Consider the following 15225-nt stretch of genomic DNA (forward strand, 5'->3'; position numbering starts at 1 on the left):
ATAATAATAATAATAATAATAACAATAATTATTATTATTATTGTTATTATTATTATTATTATTATTATTATTATTAGTTTATTACTTATAAATTGTAAGAAACGCAAATGTTTCAAAATTGAAATTGATTCAATACGACATAGTTAATGTACATCAATATCTGACATCTCTATATGTATATAACTAATTAACTTTATATATGAATATATCTGTGAGTCTGTGACTTTATATGTAATAAACTAATAACTTAATAAGTAATAAGAATAATAACTAATAAAGTAATGAAATATAACTGTTGTTTTTCATGGGCATTCAATCTAATCGTTGTATATTTGACTATTTGTACATTAGTATTGCATAGTGATTTCGTGATTTCGTCCATTTAACTTATCAAGTTGTTTGAGTTAGTAATCTAAATAAAGTAACAAACTAAATAACTAATCCTTTTAATCTCGTGTAACTTATAAATTATAAGAAATGCAAATGTTTGGAAATTGAAATTGATTCAATACGATATTGTTAATGTATATGTATTATGTATATCATATGGTACGAATGTACGATTGGTATCATACTATCATTGCCTCATTGAATCATTGGTATGTACGTATAATCAATAAACATATCTGATTATTAAAACTTAAAAGTTTAAAACACTTGTTTATCGATCTAATTGAATACTTGTACTTTCTTAATTATCGATTTATCGTATTCTATGTATCAACTCATTAAATCATGGTCATGACGCGATCTTTAAAACAATCATGAATTCATGACCCAAACCGCTTATAAATCGAACCAGCATGATCCAAATCGTTCATAAACCGTACCAATTGAACTGGGTAAACCCTCCCCTAAACCAGCCCATTTCAAACTGAATCGACATGATTCGCACCGTTTATAAACCGAACCGACATTGACCCGGGTAAACCCGCCCCTAAACCGACCCATTTCAAACCAAACCGGCTTGATCCAAACCCTTTGTAAACCGAACTGACATTGACCCGGGTAAACCCGCCCCCTAAACTGACCCGTATCAAACCGAACCGGCATGATCTGAATCGTTTATAAACCGACCTGCTTATGACCCAAACCGAATTTAAACCGTAATGAAATAAACCGAAACCAAACCGAGCCGTGACTAACCCAAACCGAACCAAACCGACCCGCCAGCTAAACTAAACCGTTTCAATCCGAACCACTCCAAACCAAAACCGACTCAAACCGAGGTCAAACCGAACCGCCAGACCGAAGTCCCACCCCTAGATTTTGGGAATTTTACTTTGTTTTTATGTGATTTTTAGTAGTTTGTATCATGTGATGATAGTACGAAGCAATTTTATGAGATCTTGATTTAATTTTGTTCATTTTTCTGGTTTCTTAATGTTTTATACTCGTTCAATTGCCAAAATGTTTAGCATGAATCTTTAACTTTTCTGTGTTGGTGGTTGTCCTAAGCAGTATTACATGAAGAAGTTCACGACATACATAGTGGACCTGATGAAGAGGGAGAAGCTTTTTGCATCACAAGGAGGTCAGATCATCAAGGCTCGGGTACATTCAAATTAAATATTGTTTAAGCAAGTCCTGAAATGGATGTTGCACTGCATAGAAAAATGTGGAAGTGTTAGAAGTAGCAAGTAAAGCAGAACTTAGTTCAAAAGCTATATTTTTCTGTTCTTACAAAGCATTTGTATATTTTAGAAGTTAAGTGATATAGGATTATAGAGCACTTCTGGTAGTGAGTTGGTTCTGTTCTACAAAACTTCTTTTATATATAGTGTTTTCTTGCATTTGAGAACTTTTTGCTTTTGTTTTACAAGTTCTTTGTGGCTCTATTGGTTTTGTTTTCCTTCTTGTAATGTCAATTCATACATCTACAGTATTCATGTAATACTTGGTATTATTTTTCTTTTTCTTGTAGGGATGGTTATTATGAACAATCATATAGAGATGGAGGGAAGAAATATGCCTTGTGGGCTGCCAATATGGCCCTTTCTCAGAACATAGGTGTGCCTTGGATAATGTGCCAGCAGTGAGATACACCTGATCCTATGGTGGGAATATTTGGATATGCAGGTTCATTTTCCATGTGTGAATTCTGTGATTTCTTTGCTTCCCATGTATTTTTCTAGGAAAGGTTTATTATCTAAACCTTCTCATGTGACATAGCTGCAAACATATAACTACTTCTTGAACTATTTTGCTGATCTTGTCTAGTTGTGTTTCATGTCTGTCCATCTGCGTCTGCTTATTATGTTGTGTTATAGTGTCTTGATCTAATCATCCCTTTGGGCATTGTGGGTGGTTCTGTTGATCCCCAAAATGATTTCCTCTTCCATTACATCCTATATACATGGCTCATTATTGGATTTCTTGATTGTTTTTAATGATAATTGAAACTCCAGGATCTATCACTACTTCCTTTCAGAAATAATAATATGAAAGGTGTTGCTTCATTTGAGGTGTTTCTGACTTTCTATATCTTCTTGTGTCCCTCTACTTCCCAAAAACCAAAAAAGGAATAAGCAGAGAGATGTCTCACCCTTTTTTATTTTATTTTACGCATAACCATTACTATTATTTTTTTTATTTTTTATTAACTGATTATGTAAATGTTGCGAGTAAAACACTTCTCCTTTTTGGGAGAATTATATAGGTCAACTTGTGTAAAGGATGTTTCTTGCTTGTGGTAGAAATTGTACGCTTTAATACCATCACATTAAGTTTACACAGGTTTCCCATTCATATGCTTGCGGTTTTTTGTCTTGTTTAATGATTTTTGTAGGAACTTAACAAAAATCAATCATCAATGAGCCATAGTTTATGTGACCATGCTAATTATTTGCAGATAAGTACTTGTAATGGATTCTACTATGACGACTTTACTCGCTCCAATTCCTTCCAAAAGTCCGAAGATTTGGACTGAGAACTGGCCTGGATGGTAACTTTGCTAACATGTTTTTTGAGTTGCCTTTCAAGATCTTGAGCTTTCCAAGTTTTTAGATTTTTAAGCATCTCGTTACAAATAAGTTCATGATTGAACGGACTATTTAATTTGACTTCTGCTCTAGGTTCAAAACATTTAGCGACGTGGATCCTCACAGACCTGTCCAAGATGTTACTTATGTTGTTGCTCGTTTTTTTCAGAAGGGTGGCAGTGTACACAACTATTACATGGTTAGTTTACTCGATCTCTGTGTCACTGATTTATTGTATATGGCCATTGTCGAATAACTCTAGTTAGGTACTATGATTCTAACAATTAATACAGAGATTGGAATAGAATTAAAAAAAAAAAAAAAAAAAAAGGTCAGAGATTCAAAGGAATGAGAAGGTACAAAAGAGAAATCGGTGGTGCATCCGATTAATTTTTAGCTAAAAGTGTACCGTATAGTTTTCAATTATTCATTACCAAAGTAAATGAAATTTGAAGGGGAATGAACAACTGAATCCATTGTATTTTGTCGTCTTAGTTTGGTGTGCACCCCACTAAAAATGTAATGAAGCATGTTACTCAGACTCTTGTGTTAGGCATTCAGGCACAATCATGTATCAGACACTACTATTATATGAAAATAGCCTACATTTAGCTCAAAGGTGTGATGTTAATAGGAACATTGTAACAGATCTTAAAGTTGTAAGTCTGTAATAATACTTTTCTGCTCTTAAGAATGGTAGCTTTTTCCGTTTTGGCTGTGGAAGGTAGTGTGGTTGTGGTCCTTGAGGGTTCTTTTCCACTTTAGGCACACTTGCCCAGGGCCCTGTCTCAGAAGAGGAAATTAGAGTTGTATTGCAAAAAGCGCCTGTAACCACATTAAATCTTGTGGACACCATTAAAGCAAGACTAAAGACACAAAAGGTACATATAATTTCCTTTTTACCTGAGACACATTGGTTACTTGGTTACATGATGTTATGATTGAAGTGCTAGGATCTGAATTTTGATTCTACTAGAAATATATGTCCAGTTGTGGTTATGATTTTTATCTTGAAATAATCATCATAATTCCTCAAAATACACCAAAATGTAAAAAAGTTCATGATGAGACAAAGGCCAAAAAATAAATTGATTGCTCATTTCCCAAATGATCAAAGAAATGTTTGCTTATTTTACAAATGAGTAACTAATTATTTGCTCATTTGACAAATGAGCAAACTAATGTTTGCTAATTTCACAAATGAGCAAAGAAATGTTTGCTCATTTCACAAATGAGCAAACTAATGTTTGCTAATTTCACAAATGAGCAAAGAAATGTTTGCTCATCTCACAAATGAGCAAAGAAATGCTTGTTGATTTAATGAATGATTAAAGAAATGTTTGCTCATTTGATAAATGAGCAACTAACTACTTGCTCATTTGACAAATGAACAACTAAGTTTTTGCTCATTTGTTAAATTAACAAATAAGTATTTGCTTATTTGACAAATGAGCAACTAACTACTTGCTCATTTGACAAATGAATAACTAAGTTTTTGCTCATTTGTTAAATTAACAAATAAGTATTTGCTCATTTAACAAACACTAGGTGAAAATACGAATTCCCCACCGGTTCAAACCCCCCATTTCGCACCGGTTTTGAACCGGTCCGAATTTGGGGGGTGCTAAAACCCCATAGATTTCGCACCGGTTCAAAACCGATGGGAAAATGACTTTTCGCACTGGTTCTTTGGGAGAACCGGTGGCAAAAACTGCACTTTTCGCACCGGTTTTTACTTAGAACCGGTGCTAAAAGTCCCCAAAAAAAATTTAAAAAAAACTTTTAGCACCGGTTCGAAGTAAAAACCGGTGCTAAAAATGCCCAAAAAAATAATTTTTTTTGTTTGGCATTTTTTTCACTTAAATTGATATATAAACACTAACATATATATAAAGTTACATATTTTCATTAAAAAAAGCCGTAATATTACAATTTTCGTCCAAAAAAAATAAAATACAAGGTCACACACAAATACAAAGCAATTTGAACAATTATAGCCCGAACCACGAGGATACACATTGCTGAAACTATGCTCAATGCCTGTCATCAAAAAGTAAAACATCCAAGTTATATAATCATAAATTTCAACAGCATAGGGAAACAATATTATACTAACAAAAAAACCATACACAATATAACAATAGGGTATTAGTCATTTCAACAGAAAACTAATGTAGATCTCAGACTGCAGCAAAAGACTGTCACAAGACTAATGACTACTGGAATACAGTTAAATTTATAGTACTGTTCCAATAAACAGTATATAGGATGCTTACCAAAATGTCGCTGGCAGTCAAGTAACGTGAAATAGCACGAAGAGCTCCAGTAGTTCCTTTATCCTCTGGAACTGTAACAACCTGAATAAGATCAAAATATCACATAATCTACTTGTTGAAAAATTGAAACAAAACCACATTAAGGTTTTCTTTTGGGCATCAGGGTGATCTACGTACTAATAAGTAATACCTTCTGTATGCTGGAAAACTCAACGTCAATAACTAAAAAAAATTCTTCCATACAAAAGAAAAAGAAGGGGAAAAGGAAAGAAGAATATAGAAAAACCATTTATCAAACCATCAAACAACATTAGATACACTAAAAAAGGCCTAGAGATACACATACAATTGTATTTATATAGGTTATGATATCGATGGCTACTCTAGAAAGTAAATGCCTCTATCCAACCCTATTTCTCCCGCAAATTATTATCCCCTGCCCTAACATGAGAGATAGAGAGGAACAGAGCAATATGCCTCTTCCTTTCCCGCCTCTCTTTATACAACTGATGTCAGAAACATAGAACACATTCTGAAAACAAGTTTTGACAAGTATACAAGAGAGAAGTATAATAGAGATATACTCATTGATCTGTGAGGGGAAGCAACCATTCAACAGAAGTGCAGGCAGCAGCAACACGGGGTAGTAAGCAACAACAATCAAGAAACAAGGCTACTTTTTAGAAGAACCCATTTTGAGCAAGACAACAAAGGAAGCAACTATTTCACTAATTAGGAAAGAAGACTTTGGGCTCTCTTTTTGTTACTTTTGTTGTATTTCTTTTGGGAATGTAAGGGACAACAGATTGTAGTACTTAAGCTAAGGCTGGGGGGAGGGAAAAGGCGTTCAGAAAATTGTAAGGAAAACACAGAGAGTTGTAGCCTCAAGCTACTGGGAGACTCATGGCCTCAAGTCATGTTTTGTAATCCATTTGACACATTCAATCAAGTTCCTGCTTAGCTCAAATTATAAACAACTTATCGTTACAATCGTTCTTAATTAATTACAACTCGTGTGTTTACATTGCAATCTGGTTTAGTACTAGCAGATAAACGGTGAGAATGCACCAGAAAAGCATAGATAAGACCATAAGCGCATAAAATATAAGTAAACCTATAACATAAATATTGAAAGACAGATATATATATATATATATATAATCAGATTACTCTGTAGTATAGTAATGAATTATTATTGATTGGATCAAAACTCTACAAGTTGCTTGAATTACTTATACTACGTAGTACTTTAACACATAGCTAATTTTTTCAATATTGTATATCAAACAATGCAACTTACTTTGACAAATAACTTAATTAACAGCTAACCACAAATAGCGAGAATGCCGAGAATAATATTTTATAATAGACCTTTCAGTACTATAGTAATGAACACTATCGGTCGTCGGATCAAAAAATACTTCAATCATTGAAGTTATAATTTATAACACTACTTCATCAAATAGGGTGTTGTTAGAGCTTTTATTAATATAGCATTGAACTGTATATTGATCGGATCAAAACTCTACATACAAGTTACTTGAAAGTTGTTTTTATAAATTGTTACGGAGAGTTATTATATATTGAATTATGACAATTTAAGTTTTAAAAAGCCTTTAAAAAAATTTATCGATCACATGTCTGCAATAATAGCAACTCGGGCCAACGCCCGGGCTATTCACTAGTTCTTTTTATTATATTTACACTTGCAATCTAGATAATTGAATTGAGAGTACATCGTAGAAGTGGCCTGGGCTTGGTCGGGGAAGTCAGTCCCTGCCATAATAGCCCTGAATCAATTCCACATCTGTTCTTTTAATGTTGTTACAAAGCTCAGTTAATGCAGCAGAACAAGCTATGGCTTCAACTGAATGCAGACCACTAACTTCATTAGTGTTCATATGGACTACTTTAGGAGCAAATGAGCAATGCAAACAATTTCAGATATAGGTATAGTTCTTTTGATATTAGTGGTTATTAATAGGTTGTGTCTCTGCTAGTTTTTGTTAAGCCATCTTGCCAATTGCAACTGGCTGATTATAATGAAAATCATCTTAGGGAGTAGTATCACCTTTAATCCCCCCTCCTCTTTCAATCAAATAAGGCTACAAACCAATCAAATATTGGATAAATGATAGTGAAGTCCTGACTACTGAGAATCTAAGCCAACACCAATATCCTTATCCTTGCTTCGTGACACCAATGATTCAATTGGCATCATAAAAGGTACTAAGGATAGACAGACAGCAATCTTGTATAATTCTGCTTAAGAAGCAGCTTAAATTTAGCTTATGTAACTACCTTTAATTTTATGAAGTGACTGAGGAAGCATGATGTATACAAGGAGCAACAAATGTTTTCAACTAAAATTTGTAAGTGTATTATCAGCAGCTTTAAACCAATTTTACAAGACACTGAGATGGAACGCACTCATGATCACTATTACTATAACTTAAATCCAGAAGATGCGTGCCTGAATGAAGTTAATAAATGAATCTAAGATAGCTATTGGCCTCTTCAACTGCATGTACGAAGCATTCCCAATTGTCACTAAACCAGATAACCTCTTCTCAACATTCTTTTCAGAAGAATTATAGATGGTGAATATTGTAACAAAAGCAACAATCTCTCCGGATTTGGGGCTGTTAGGAACAACATATTGAGTTTTGTTCAAGGCTTTCGTGCCTACATAGAAGCCCCAAATACTTTGAGCTACAACAAGTCAGTGACTATGAAGCCAATTAAACTTCAACATTAATATGAGAAATTTAAGGAAATCTACATACAACTCCTACAACCATCATTACTCAGCTTCCATGCATTTTCATTTAACCAAAGGTCTAAGGTACAGATGCAGTCCAATCAAGCACAGATCATATATTCTAGAACATCACAGTGATACCAGTAAATAGTAGTATTACCTTCTTCAAACCCTTAAGTAGAAGCAGCCTCCTTTTCCCTCCTATTTAACTCAGCCAACATTTCTGCATATTTTCCAGAACAACAGAAGATTAGTCATCAACTACGATAAGTTTTGAAGTATCATTATTAGTTGTTAATTATTTACACAAAAGAGATAGAATAGGCAAAAGTTTCTCTAATAGTCATATTCAGTATCAGCAACATATATGTTTCCCCTGTCATTGACAGCAGCACCTTTAGGATGGTTCATCCTTGCTTCCCTATGTTTCCCATCAACATGTCCAGAGTATCCTTCAGCTCATCCAGCAATTAGCTTTAGTGTACTGTCTGCATTATTATAACCATGGAATCACATTCACAATCCATCAAAAATAAGATTATTATTACCCTATTACTTTATAAGGAACAACCAGTTAGTTATCTACTTTTGTCAACTCGTCCAAAATATTTATCATACGGTCCACCCAATTCATGATCAAGGATTCACCATGATTTTACTAGAAATATTGGAACTTAAGCTTACCAAGCCAATGGCGAAAAGCTGGAGAAGAATGAAGATGACTGCGAGTGCTAAAACCCAATCTGGAGCCAAAGATGGTCCACTATCAGGAAGGAAGCTCTTAAGTATGTTAGAAGTAGATTTGTTACCGAAGACATAATATCCAGAAAAAGCAACTGCATAAAATGTGACAAATATGACAGAGTAACACATCAGAAGGCCTTTAAGAGTATTACAACAACTTATCACCAATAATTCAACTGTCAAGAAGCAGCCACATCACCAAACAAATAGAAATCACCAACAATAAGCATGCCTTTAAGCAAATAACAGCAACCTATTTGATCACTAATAATTTAACAACAAACAAGCAAGGCAAGACAGAAAAATTCCAACAATAAATCAAACCTCAATCGTATACCCAACCATTGAATCCTCATCGCAATATAATTCTTTCTAAAAAACTCAAACTCATGTTGGTGAAGAGGTTACCCAGGGTATGTACAATTGCCAATGGCAGAATAGCAGCTAGCTGTGAAAGAGCAGTAAAAAATATTTATTATAAGTTTCATCACACACTAACAGTTGTACTAGTACATCTCAAAGAAACAAAAACAAACAGCAATCACACACTAACACACACAGTACACAAGAAATCTTCAATAATAAAAAAAAATATCAAACAAAAAAGATCAAAGAAAAAGGGGGGAATTGACGATAAACCCTAGAAAAAGAAGGCCCTGCCGCCGTGATAAGGAGGCCATTGTGGTGGAGGTAGAGCCGTGCGCGCTTCAATGACAAACCCTAGATTACCACAACCCTAAAATTACTAAATTGAAAAGCAAATCAACGACAAACCCTAGATTGCGAATGAATTCGAGGGATTAAGTAGACCACAAGAAAAATTTTACCTCGAAGCTGCTTCAATGGAGGTGAGAAAGCTCAGAATTGGCTTCAATGGAGAATATAGAGCACAACGAGTTCATTCGCAATCATGGAGGCCAGAGATATGGAGAGAGATTGAGGTGCTGCTTCAATGGAGTGAGAGAGCTTGTAAATAACTTCAATGGAGAGAGAAGGAGGTGCTGCTTCAATGAAGAGAGAAGGAGGTGCTGCTTCAATGGAGGGGAAATTCGAGACGGTTGAAGAGAAGGCAAAAATGAGAGGAAAACAGGAGATGGAAAAGTAGGGGGAAAGAAAGAAAGAAGAAGAAAGAAAGGAAGAACACGCAGCCCGTTTTTTTGTTTTAAATTTCAAACCGGTTTGAACCAGTGGGGAAAATATGATTTCGCACCGGTTTATTAGGAACCGGTGGGAAAAGTATTTTCCCCAATCCTGCCCATACCTTATGTGAAACGCTAAACATCGCCCACAAATTACCATATAAAGCCCACAAATATGTTATGATTTGACCATTATGCCCTTTTGCTAAAATTGAGATAATCTCGGTGTAAAAAATGTGGAGCCGTATTGGCTCGTCGGGGGAGACCGGATGGCAGGCCGGAGATGCGGGGGACGCCGGAGATACGTCGTCGTCGACGGAAAACGAGGTAAGTGACCGCTAAAATTCACGGTTTACCGTCGTAGTGGCTACGGCGCCTAGGGTGGACGCCCAAACCGTAGCCTGGACGTCCAAGCCGGACGCCAGAACCACCAGAGTGGCGTCCAGGCTAGACGCTCAGACCACCAGAGTGGCGTCCAGCCCAAACGCCCAGACCACCAGACTGGCGTCCTGGGCAGACGCCACTCCACTGGGTGAGGCGGCCCTGCCAGGCGCCAGTCCAGTGGGTGTGGCAGCCCTGGCAGACGCCACCTTTAATAATTAATTTTTATTTTTTCCTTTTTGATTTTGTTGTTGTTTTTTATTTAATTTTTTTGTGAAAATAAAAAATCGAAAATGATTTTTTAAAAAAATTCGAAATGGGTTTTTTGTAAATTAAATTTGAAAATTCGAAATAGGTTTTTTTAAAATTAAATTTGAAAATTCGAAATGGTATATTTTTAAATTTAGTTTGAAAATTCGAATTGGGTTTTTATAAAAATTAAGTTTGATTATATATAATTATGTTTTTTTTTGTGTTAATTATGTGGAAATATAGAAATTAAATGTATTATCCGTTAAATGTATTTATTGTAATATATAATTGATGCAGGAATATGGTGGAGACGGAAATGATTACAGTGAGATATTTGGACATGATGGTCCATTCGAAGAAGCTCAACAGGCGATTGATTGGGCAAAACAGGTTGCAATTGCAGCTGGATTTTGCTTGGTAGTAGCAACTCATAAATCTCAACGGGATGGTAGAATGGATCGCATTTTGAGATGTGACCGTTATCGCAAAAGAGAAGAAAGAGATTTTCGTACAGCCACTCGGTTTGACACAAAGCGGAAAGGTTGTGGGTGTGAGTTCAGAGTAAAGGTTCGACAACTACGGAGTCGTGACGGTTGGGAAGTGATAGGTTACTCTAAATGGGGGTATCACAACCATGAGATGATAGTATATGAAGAGGGTCATCGACAACTGAGCGGCTTAAGTCCTGCTGCGAAACTAGTTGTGAAAGAAATGAGTGATGCTCAAGTGAAGCCTGCTAAAATATTAGCATCTGTGTTAGAGAAATTTCCGGAAGACCATCCAAACCGAAGACACATCTACAACGTCAGACAGCAACTCAGGTTTGAACGGTCAGAGGGAAGGAACCCTATACAGCAGCTGCTACACCAGGCACAATCACGTGGTTACCTGTTCTGGTTTGATTCTGATGAAGATACAGCGGAGGTGACTCATCTTTTCCTTGTGCATCCTGATTGTGCTGATATGATCAAGTCTTGGCCATTTGTGATTTTGATCGACTCAACGTACAAGACAAACAAGTACAAGTTCCCTCTGGTTGAGATGGTTGGGATGACTCCAACGAACCAGAACTTTCTGATTGGTCATGCAATCATCAGGGATGAGACGGCTGCAACATGTATTCCCGGGCGTCCTACGTGCACTCGGGTACAAACACCGCTGCAACACGGATGCGATCTTCACACCTCCGTGTTCCCAAACACCTAGCGCCTCGGTGTACAATGCAGCCCTGTCCACCGCCAACAACTCTGCCAGCGAATCTGCCTGATCCGCATCAGCCACAGCACAAAGTCGTTTACCCTCAACACGAATCCCCAGAATGGCCTCGACGTCATGTAACATGATCGTCATCTCACCGAACGGAAGGTGAAAAGAGTTTGTATCCGGCTGCCATCGCTCAATGAAAGCCGTGATCAGCGTACTGTCAATCTTATCGTGCATGGTGGCAGGAACGTGCTTCACCCCAGTGCCCTCCAGTCGCTCGAACATCTCGCTCTCCGCCGGCCAAGCCTCAGCCCATGTACGCAAAAAACTACAAGTCTTTTCCCGGGTATGACATTTCAACAACCCCGTAACTGAAGGCCTCTCCTGGTCCTCCCAAATACGGGCAGCTATGTGTCCTAGAAAGCTAGGAATCACACTCCCGTCAACAGGCCCACCGGGCACCTCACTCCTAATAACCCAAGAATCATTACCCGCCCTCGACCGTTTCCTGCTTGCCCCAGAGACAGTGGACGCAGATGATGTGCCAGATCTACTAACAAACCTACCACCCCTACCCTTACGCACCTCCACCATATGCGTCTCGTACATGTCATCAACCCTCTGACTGAATGGACCGTAATCATCATACGGTCCACTGCCATCGTCCACATCCTCATCCTCATCTGCGCCCTCCTCCTGCTCCTCCTCCTGGTCACCCTCCTCAGCATCATCATCGTCATCGTCATCCTCATCCCGACGGTGGATCCGTTCTCTACGAACTGAGGCCGAAATACCACGGGATCTGACATGTCTATGCCCCGACCTCTCCACTGAATAACTTCTACTAAGAAGCTCTATATTCTTCCCCCCACCATGACGACCCTACACAAAATTTTAAAATATATAAACATACAAAAATTTATACGATAAATAATCATCATCGCAAATCAAATACACTAAAAACAAACAAATAATAGTAAACAAAATATAAACGTAGAAAACATACAACGAAATTGAAAAAATTTATAAAAATAAACAACAAAATATAAAAAAAATTCAAAATTATATTACAAAAAAAAAAAAAAAAAAAAAAAAAAAAAAAAAATTAAAAACAATTTTTTAAAAAAATTAAAAAAAAAAAAAAAAAAAAAAATTGGGGGGGGCGCCCTGGCTGGACGCCCAGCCGGCGGTGGTGGCGCCAGATGCAGACGCCGCCACCAGTTGGCTGGCGTTTGGGCTGGACGCCACTACCACGGCTGCGGCGCTTAGACTAAACGCCACAACCGTGGCGGTGGCGTCCAGCCCAGGCGCCAGCCAACTGGTGGCGGCGTCTGCATCTGGCGCCACCACCGCCGGCTGGGCGTCCAGCCAGGGCGCCCCACCGCGTTCACGGCGGTTTTCCCCTTTTTTTTTTTTTTTTTTTTTAAACAAAATATACCTTTCCACCTTGGGACATCCTTCCCTCCGCCGCCGCCGCCACTTCCTTGCCTTGCCGCCTCGACATTGCCGTTATTTTGAATTTTTTTTTTTAGAGAGGTTGAAAGAAGATTAGCAATGAGAGTGTGAGTGATGAGAGTGTGAGTGATGAGAGTGTGAGTGTTTTTTTTTTAAGGTCAAGGGCAATTTTGGGAAACCAAGTGAATTTTGTGGGCTTTATGTAGTAATTTGTGGGCGATGTTTAACAAATCCCTATCTTATCCCACCGGTTTTCGCTGCGTAATTCATTTTTTCTACTAGTGAAATGAGCAACTAACTATTTGCTCAGTTGCTCATTTACTAAATGAGAAAAAAAATTGATTGCCCATTTCCCAAATTAAATGATCATGGTTGCTCATTTCACAAATGAGCAAGAAAATTAATTGCTTATTTGACAAATGAGCAACTAAGTTTTCGCTCATTTGTTACATTAGCAACTAAGTATTTGCTCATTTGTCAAATGAGCAGATAATTTTGGCTCATTTTGTCAAAAATTAATATTTATTCTTTACTAATTTGTCAAAAATGAGCAAATAATTTGTCAAAATGAGCAATTAATTTTTGCTCATTTGTCAAATAAGCAAACTATTTAATGATCATTTGTCAAATGAGCAAATGATTCTTGCTCATTTTGTCAAATTAATGCTCATTTGTGAGTGTGTTTGAATGTTTTAAATACGTTAGCCTACTAGCTCAAGGGTAGAGCATTGTGCAAATGCACAAAAGATGTAGGTTTGAATCCCACGTAGGTTCATTTATGTAATGTGGAGACACAAGTTTGTATGAGAGTTTAATTGTAACAAATTTTATATAGTTATAAATCATTTCAAACCATTTTTTTGCTCATATAATTTAGTACAAATTTGATTTTTTTTTTAATTAATTTTGTTTATAAAGATAACCTATGTAGGAATTGAACCTACATCCTCTATGCATTTGCATAGTGCTCTACCATTTGAGCTAATAGGTTTATCATATGTTTTAAATCATTTTCTATGTAACTTGTCACCAACATATACATAATTACAACGTTAGGAAAAACAGAGATGAATAGCAAATATCTTTTGGGGGACACACAGGTTTTCCAAAACACAGTATGTAAGAAATATCAAATTCAAGGTACTAACAAAAGAGGTAATAGACAGACAAAGAGAATATTGAAGGATCTTATTTTGCCATTGTATTCTAGACAAACTTACTTAATAGTTTCCTGAAGTGCACTTGGATGTCTGTGCTCTTCCTTATATGCAGGAATTATCAAAGATATATACTTCTCAACGGGATCAAATATAGAAGAGGAAATGTATTATAACTTGGTTAAGTTGAAAAGGTAGCAAATCTAAAAAACATACAATTCAGCTTTGTCAGAAAAGAAGTGAATCCAAATGTGTTTCCGACAGTTCTTTAACATACATTTAAACATGCCAACTTGTAGCCAATAACTCAAAGAGTTCCTCTTTTCACATAAAGCATGACTTACAAGTGCAAGTTTAGAAACAGAAAGTTTGATGCGCCTAAGAATATATGAGTAACATTTTCCAATCAGAATTTTGCTTAATAACAAGTCAATAACACAGTAAAATATAAAACATAATAAGAGAAGAGGGGGAGCAGTAGAAGGGTGGTAGCAGTTAGGGAGCAGTAGTAGGGGGGACAGAATAAGGGGTTGAATAGCAGAAGGTAAACTATGTTCTACACTACAAAGTATGGCATGTAAGAACTCCCAATTCAAACCATGTGAAATAATTTTACTACTAATCATAAAAAACACTATATTTGTGCAACAAAAAGTGAACAAATAATCAACTTTGCTGCCTATAATAGAACATGTATGATATATTTGATTTTTGCCATTTCTCACCATCTTCCTTACACCATACCATCACCGTACCACCACCACCAAACTCTCTCTCCTTCCTCTGCCCCTGCACCCTACCACCACCACCAGCATCACCACAACTTGTCTCACTCTCACTCCCCTGCCACCGCCCCTATCCCCTGCACCCTACCAT

General features: G+C 36.8%; 1 long non-coding RNA gene across 5 annotated transcripts; it reads right to left on the reverse strand.

Moving 5' to 3' along the window:
* Positions 1–4898: 4898 nt before the first annotated feature.
* Positions 4899–9976, reverse strand: LOC110696627. Of its 5 annotated transcripts, none has more exons than XR_002506355.1 (7): positions 9590–9974; positions 9402–9482; positions 8703–9210; positions 8414–8506; positions 8179–8241; positions 5258–5338; positions 4899–5021 (listed from the first exon to the last, which is right to left on the reverse strand). It is a non-coding gene; the product is annotated as an uncharacterized LOC110696627 (long non-coding RNA). The 5 variants fall into 5 exon arrangements; XR_002506353.1 differs by having other exon boundaries at positions 8703–8854; positions 9087–9482; positions 9590–9972; XR_002506354.1 differs by having other exon boundaries at positions 8703–9507; positions 9590–9976.
* Between the last annotated feature and the right edge of the window lie 5249 nt (positions 9977–15225).

Source organism: Chenopodium quinoa, unplaced genomic scaffold, assembly GCF_001683475.1.
Source record: "Chenopodium quinoa cultivar QQ74 unplaced genomic scaffold, ASM168347v1, whole genome shotgun sequence".
NCBI classification, from domain to species: domain Eukaryota; kingdom Viridiplantae; phylum Streptophyta; class Magnoliopsida; order Caryophyllales; family Amaranthaceae; genus Chenopodium; species Chenopodium quinoa.